Raw genomic sequence first — 8,460 nt, 5'->3', positions numbered from 1 at the left:
AAAATAGCCAGTTGGAGGAAGTCCTTGGGAAAATGGCAAAGGGCCAGAAGTACCCCGGCTTGGTGTGCTGCAGGTAGAAAAACATCTCCTGCCCTTGGTTATGCCTGGCGCCAAGATTTAATAATAAATATTAAGAATGTTGCTTGAGAAAATGGGTTATGGGATAAGCACATGGGTCACTTAAAGCGCGCTGTCCTTGAAATATTTTTACTGATTAGGTGTTAACCCCATACGCGCTCTGCTGGCTGTATACTCTGAGCTCTTTGTTCCTGCTTCTATAAAAAGGCTTGACTGCAGAAATAAACTTGTCAGTCCTTGCAAGAGACTGTCCGAGTGTCATTCTTTCAGGTTCGTCACTTCCAAGTCCCAGGGAGAAAAATCCCCAACAAGTGGCACCTGAACAGGGACTTGAAAGGAAGGCTAAACAAAGCAACGAGTGCCTACAGAAAGAGGTAAGCAGGATGGGACAACATAACAGTAAAATTCCTTTCATTTCTATAATGCATCATTTTTTGAAACAAAACAGTGTTAATGTTTCAAGAGATCAGTTGAACGACTGCTATCATATTTTACTGGAACAATTCATGGTTCCCAGAAGAGGGGACACTCAATCTAGACATATGGAAAAGGGTTAAAAATAATGTTTTGTGAGCATATCGGCAGGGAGTTCACATTCCTCCTCAATGGTGGGTTACCTGGTCACTCATATGGGCTGTCATAGAACAAATTGAAGGACATAATGTTGATTTGGAGGTAGAGACTGTTTGGTCTTTGCATGAATACGAGCTTAATGAACAAGACATGCAAGGTGCTTTTAAATGCAAGAATGTTATGCTCAATCAGACACAATTGAGACATATATATACAGGATATGTATATATATATATGCATATATATATATAAGAGACAAATATATACAGAATATGTCAAAACTGAAGCCACTTAGAACTGAGGTCATTTCATTCAATGGACAGCCCAAATCTGAGGTTTTTCCTTCCGCTCCACCTGTAATAGCAATTGCTAACTTTGCTCGTACTAATCATTTCACTCCTCCTCAGCAGATGCCTGCTTGCACTTTCGCTTTCCCAATGTAATTTAATCAACCTGTCCAAGGCCAGAATACTTGGGCTAATCTAGATTTTGGCATGTTGTCTAGCTTTAAGAAAGCATGCACTCTGTATGGACCTACTTCTCCTTACTGTATAGAATTTCTCGGAGGATGGGCTGGCCATTGGATGCCATATGATTTTTTTCAAGTAACAAAGATGATTTTAAATCCTCAACAATTACTTCAGTGGCAAATGTGGGTTAATGATGAGGCCCGACAGCTGATGATTGACCAGCAATATCGTGGTAACCCTGCTGATTTAACCTATGATATACTCACTGGAACAAGAGCCATAGCCAATATGATTGTGCAATTAGCTAATATTACCCCTCAGATGTTACATTTCATTAAAGAAACTGCCTGCAGGGCATAAGCAAAGGTTGATAGCACTAACTCTGATGGTTCATTTATTAAGATTATTCAAGGATATCAAGAGGAATATTCTCAATTTATAGGGAAATTAAAGGATACAATCGAAAAATCTATTAAGGATGTGACTTTATAAAATATTATTTTCAAACAACTTGCTTTTGAAAACACTAATGAGGAATGTCAATCCATGCTTAGACCAATTCGAGAGACTAGCTCTCTTATTGAATATTTGAAAGCTTATAAGGATATTGGATCTAGTTCCCATAGAGCAAAATTGGCAACATTAGAAACTTTTAATGTACATAAAGCTACTAATGCCAAATGTTTTACCTGTGGGAAGCCCAGCCATATGAAAAAACAATGCCACCTGCCAATAGAGGTCAAAATAATAATAATAATAATACTTCTAATAAGAAGAGACCCCAGGAGTATGTCCAAGATGTAAAAAGGGGTTCCATTGGCTGAATGAATGTCATTCTAAATTTGATAAGGATGGAAATACTTTGAACCCTGGTGCACAACAAAAACAACAAGGAAACTGATAAAGGGGCTGTCCTCTAGCCCCACTACAAAAGGAGGACCTAGCGTTATGATGCTACGAGCAGCTACATCTAAGAGTGCTTGCATTGATATACCTAGTCCTTATGATATGAAACTAATAGAGTTATACAACCCCCACAAAATTCCCACTGGATATTATGACCCGATTCCACCGGAGACAATGGGACTGATTTTAGGATGTAGTAGCTGCACAGTGAGAGGTTCAATGGTATTGACTGGTGTTGTGGATGAAGATTATGAAGGGGAAATACATGTTACGGTAAATACTGTGAAAATGAGAAATGTATACTTACAAAAAGGGGAACATTTTGCACAATTATTACTTTTGCCATATGTCAAACCAATGAAGGCATCTGATAAAGTTCGGCAGGGAGGCTTTGGCAGTACCAACCTTACTGCTGCACTATCCACCTTATTAAAGGAACATCAGAAACCCATGCTTACTTTATGCATATGGGGAAAAAATTTCACAGGCATGTTAGATACCAGAGCTAACATTTCAATCATTAGAGCTGCAGAATGGCCCCTTGATTGGGGTAAGGTTATGGCTCCTTCTAAACTATTAGGAATGGATAAAACTGATGCCACACAAACTTTTGTCAATGCATCCTATTTACAAGTGTATGGCCCTGATCAAATTGTAGCTTATCTTAAACCATATATTACTAATATCCCTATCAATTTATGGGGACGGGATTTTTTTGAACAAACAAAAGCCACAATTTCTTTAAATGAACCTTTTTAATGGGGGCCATTGAGTTAACACTGCTGCCTCTCAATTGGGAATCTAATACCCCAGTATGGACACCTCAATGGCCCCTAACTAAAGAAAAATTGGCAGCTCTTATGCAATTAATAAATTAACAATTACAAAAGGCTCATATAGAACCTTCATTTTCCCCTTGGAATTCTCCTATTTTTGTAATAAAAAAGAAATCAGGAAAATGGCAAATGTTGATAGATTTAAGAAATGTTAATAATACCATGTTACCTATGGGGCCCTTACAACTTGGATTGCCCTCCCCTTCTATGGTACCAAAAGGATGGTCTATAATTATTATTGACTTACAAGACTACTTTTTTACTATACCTCTGCATGCTAAAGATAGAAAACGTTTTGTCTTTTCAGTTCCTTCTATAAATCACATGGCTCCTGTTAAAAGATTTCAATGGAAGGTGCTACCTCAGGGAATGATGAACTCTCCTACCATTTGCCAATATCTCATATCTGTTTTATTACAACCCATTAGAGATAAGTATCCTACTGCATTTATAATTCATTACATGGATGATATACTTCTTTCTATGGAATCTGAACTTTGTTTGCAACAGTTATACAATGAAGTTACTACTACTCTTCAAAATCATGGCCTGCTTGTTGTGCCAGATAAAATTCAATAGAAAGCACCCTTTAATTATTTAGGACAGGTTATGGAAGAATCTAAAATCAAACCTCAAAAAATTCAAATTTCTGTGCAGTCTCTATGCACGCTGAATGATTTTCAAAAATTGCTAGGAGATATTAATTGGCTGTGGCCATCTGTTGGCATCCACACCTATGTCTTACAAAATCTATTTAAAATTTTAGAGGGATCCCCTGACCCTAATATCCCTAGGCAGCTAGGGTCAAAAGAGGCCAAAGAAGAACTGGCCTTAATGGAGAAACACATTCAACAGTCTTTGTCAACTCGGCTAGATCATGATCAACCAATGTCTTTATATATATTCCCCACTGAACATTCGCCCACAGCAATTATAACTCAGCATAGCCCAATAGAATGGGTATATTTACACACTAAACAGTCTGAAAAAATTGTATCATATATTGAGAAAATAGGGCCCTTAATTATGTCAGGAAGAAGCCATATACAAACTTTGACTGGATTTGATCCATATGCAATACACGTTCCCTTGACAAAAAAGGAATTGCAAATTGCCTTACAGTATAACTTGACCATGCAAATGGCATTAAGTGATTTTCAAAATGTTATCTCATTTCATTTGCCAAAAGGAAAATTATGGGACTTTCTACAATGTACTAACTTCATTGTAACTAATATCATTGCATCCCAGACTATTTCCAATGCACCCACCTATTTCATTGATGGCAACAAGAAGGCATAGCAGGGATTGTCGGCCCTGATATCAAAGAAAAATTACCCACTACCTATTCTTCAATACAAAGAGTTAAATTGTATGCTTTATATGCTTTTTTGTCGCTTCAACCATTATCCTTCAACGTATATACTGATTCCAAATACCTTGCTTCCCTTTTTCCCAATTTTGTTACCACCTTTTTATACAACCTAAATGAAGAATTATATACTCTCTCTTCACAGACTCAAGCCTTAATTCACTCACGTACAGAACCTTTCTTTATTGCACATATACACACTCATTCAGGTTTACCTGGCCCTCTGTTTGCAGGAAATGATGCTGTTGACAGGCTCATAGCTCCCATTTTTACATCTGCCAATGATGAGCATGCTAATCTTCATACCAATGCCAACAGATTGCACTCTAAATACCATATTCCTCTCACTGAGGTGCAGCATATTATTAAAACCTGTGATGTTTGCGCCCCTCTGCACTTACGAACTACGATTTCAGGAGTTAATCCCCAGGGGCAACAGCCTAACTCCCTTTGGCAATCTGATTTCACTCACTGCTCCTTAGGAAAGTTTTCTTTGCTTTTTGTCTCAGTTGATACATTTTCAGGCTTCATCTGGGCAGTACCTGTCTCTTCAGAATCCAGTAAACACACCATTTCCACACTCTTACTCACTCTCCCCTTTATGGGGATTCCTTCTGTCTTGAAAACAGATAATGGACCTGCATTTACCTTGCATTCATTTTGTTCATTTTTATCAGAAAGGAACATAACACACATTACAGGAATACCCTATAATCTTCAGGGTCAAGCCATTATTGAAAGAGCCTACCGCACCCTAAAAACTCATTTATTAAAACAGAAAGGGGAAATATGGAAAAAGAGATACACTTCTTATCCCATGAACCCTCAATTACTATTATCTTTAACTCTTTATTCCCTGAATTTTTTAAACTTAACAAAAAATAATTCTGATACTCGTGCAGATAGACATTTTGCAGAAGACAAAAACAGCAAATTAGAAATCAATACACCAATATGGTATAAGCAATTTAATCAGTGGCTGCCAGGAATCTTACAACTCCTAGGCAAGGGTTATGGTCTTGTCATTGCAGATGGAGAGGAAATCTAGGTTTCCCTTCACCATGTCCATTACTGAGAGGGACCCCAAGACCGGACTCCCTCAGGGAGTGACGAAGTTGACACAAAGGGTCTCGTCAATGACCCTGGAGGAACCAATGAGGAAACGCCATCGTCTGAATCCTTACTCAACATGTACTCAAGTGAAAAACATGACTCGTCAGGCTGAGCAGATACTGAAGAGTATTGGAACTCCTATGACTCCAGATAAGCTGTTTCTGCCAATGTTAGCTGTTCTTTCCTATTCCTCTGAGGTAATTGCAGAATATGTTTATTGGGCATACATACCCAACCCACCACTTCTCTCCATAGTAGATTCGGTAGACAAAGCCCCTATGATCTTTACTAAAGATAGCATGCATTTTCCAAGTCCCTGGTCCATAAAGCAACCAATTCATGAAGAAGATGAGGGAAAGCCAATCAACATTTCCATGGGATTCAAAACCTTGCCTATCTGTTTCGGATCTCATCCCCTTTGCATGACTATCTTCCCACAGTGGTGGGCATACTCTGCCAACAATGGGACTGCTTTGCATCTGGGAATGTTTGCTACAGCATCTTTCTTACTTAAGGGCACCAAGTGACATTATCCAGGCCAGATAGCCAACTATTTGAACTCGCTTTTTCAACCAGAGGAACCTTCATGTCATATTGTATCTTGGAGAAGAAAACAGGCGATACAACCGTTACATTGGTGTGATTGTCGAGGCCAATTTGGGAAAGTTTCTATAATTCAGCAAAATCATACTAATCATACATTTAAATTTGTTGACTGGGGACCTCACGGTTTGTTTGTAAACTGTTCTGAAGAGCAGGAGGAACATCATAATTGCTCCTGGTTTAATAGATCAAGCATTGGAGGCTTTCATAAATCTAAGACAAGTTCCTGGACTGATAAGAACATATTGCTGAATTGGTATAACGGGGGCTTATCATCCCCATGACCCGGGATTGTCGTCCCCATTGTGGGGCCAAAGCAATGGCACATTTGGAAAATTCCAGCAGCCTTAGAGCACTTCGCTAATGTTTATGGGACTATGGGTGTGTCTCGTCCTTCTAATTATACCTTCCTATACAATAGTACTGGCTATATTCAATCGTGTGTTCACCTTCCATACTTATTTATTGTAGGACATTTTGATATGGACTTATCAGCCAAGATTGTCAATTGTACTGCATGTGCATTGTATACCTGCCTTAATCACACCATTTCATATCACGATGCTAGCATTGCACTAGTTAAACAAAGATCCGAGTTATGGCTTCCCGTAAACTTAACTGATTCTGTATTTCTTTCTGTATTGTTGAAAACTGGACTTAGGCGATCTAAGCGCATCATCGGGTGGATTATTGCAGGCATCTTAAGCCTTATTTCTATTATGACTGTAGGAACTTTGTCTGGTATGGCTTTACATAATTCTATACAAAATCATGATTTTATCACTGCTTGGCACAAAGACTCTCATGATCTTTGGACTCGACAAGCTCAAATAGATCAGCAATTACAAACACGAATTAGTGAGTTACAAACTCTGGTTATCCACTTAGGAGATCAAGTGCAACAACTGACTTTCCAAACACATATATGTTGTCACTGGAATTTTACTTCTTTTTGTCTGACTAACATGCCCTATAATAGCACTGAATATCCTCGGGATAAAGTTAAAGCGCATTTGCAGGATCTCACAGATAACTCAAGTTTTAGACATCAATTTGTTGAAACAACAAGTTGCTAATTTTCAAGTTAAGGTACCTAAGGAATTGTACAGCACTCAATTTTATGGTACTTTAACCAAAACCCTATTGTCTCTACACCCTAGAACTTGGTTTTCAGGAAGCAACATTTTTATATATGTATTAATCACTCTGATTTTTCTGTCATTGCTTATAGGATATAGATGTCTCTCCTCAAGATGCCATGCCTCCCACACGGAGTCTAACTAGCAGCTACCATGCTTAAATTAAAAACAAAAGGAGGATATATTGGGAAATGCAATACAAAATAGCTGGTTGAAGGAAGCCCTTGGGAAAATGGTGAAGGGCCAAAAGTACCCTGGCTTGGTGTGCTGTGGGCAGAAAAACATCTCCTGCCTTTGGTTATGCCTGGCGTCAAGATTTAATAATAAATATTAAGGATGTTGCTTGAGAAAACAGGCTATGGGATAAGCACATGGGTCACTTAGAGCGTGCTGTCCTTGAAATATTTTTACTGATTAGGTGTTAACCCTGTATGCGCTCTGCTGGCTGTATACTCTAAGCTCTTTGTTCCTGCTTTTATAAAAAGGCTTGACTCCTTGCAAGAAACTGCCTGAGTGTCATTCTTTCAGGTTCGTTGCTTCCAAGTCCTGGGGAGAAAATCCCCAACAATGGCCAAGATGAGTCTCTTTCAATATTCTAAATCTAGGTTTTTCTTTTCAGTTAGAGGAAGCTAGGTCTCTTGAAAGACTTGTTATTTATCTTTGTGTGTCATTGAGATGTAAGTGATATATCTTAATGTTAAGTCTAGTTATCTGTGATCCCTGAGACTGAAGGAAAAAAAGGGGCTTTGTTCTTGTTTGGTGGGCTTCCCAGGTGTCCTTAGTGGTAAAGAACTGCCTGCCAATGAAGGTAGATGTAAGAGATGTGGGTTTTATCCCTGGGTTGGGAAGATCCCCCCGGAGGAGGGCACAGTAACCCACTCCAGTATTCTTGCCTGGAGAATCCCATGGACAGAGGAACCTAGCAGGCTACAGTCCATGGAGTCTCAAGAGGAAAGACTGAAGCAATTTAGCACACATGCACCTTATTTAGTACGTGAAGTTGCATGGGAAGCATTGTCAAATGAGTGAGAAGCTTTTTCAGGTTATATTGTATGAGTAAACATTTTAAATATAAGTATTCTAAAAATTATATGGAATTCCTAAAAATATGGTATGTCCTGATAAGGTATTGTCAGTCCTAATTTCTAACATACGATAAATGATTAATGGATATATTTGAAGTGATTATATATGTAATTTTTATTAAAAAAAACTGACTTAGAAAATATTTTCTGTAAATACTATACTTCTTAGATTATCTTAGAGCTTCCAGTAAAATTCTATATATGAGTAATACTATTTAATATATTTGACATTTATTAGCAGGAATTATAATTTTGTTGTCATATTTTATGGCTTTATTATCCTAT

At 38.2% G+C, this 8,460-nt stretch overlaps 1 pseudogene; it reads left to right on the top strand.

Annotated features, from left to right (window-relative positions):
- Positions 1–5,443: 5,443 nt before the first annotated feature.
- On the top strand, positions 5,444–7,231 carry LOC109570262 (endogenous retrovirus group K member 25 Env polyprotein-like; annotated as a pseudogene).
- The last annotated feature ends 1,229 nt before the right edge of the window (positions 7,232–8,460 follow it).

Source organism: Bos indicus, chromosome 16 (assembly GCF_029378745.1).
Source record: "Bos indicus isolate NIAB-ARS_2022 breed Sahiwal x Tharparkar chromosome 16, NIAB-ARS_B.indTharparkar_mat_pri_1.0, whole genome shotgun sequence".
Taxonomy (NCBI): Eukaryota; Metazoa; Chordata; class Mammalia; order Artiodactyla; family Bovidae; genus Bos; species Bos indicus.
Note: the sequence above shows the minus strand (reverse complement) of the source record. Positions and strands in the feature narration are given on the sequence as shown.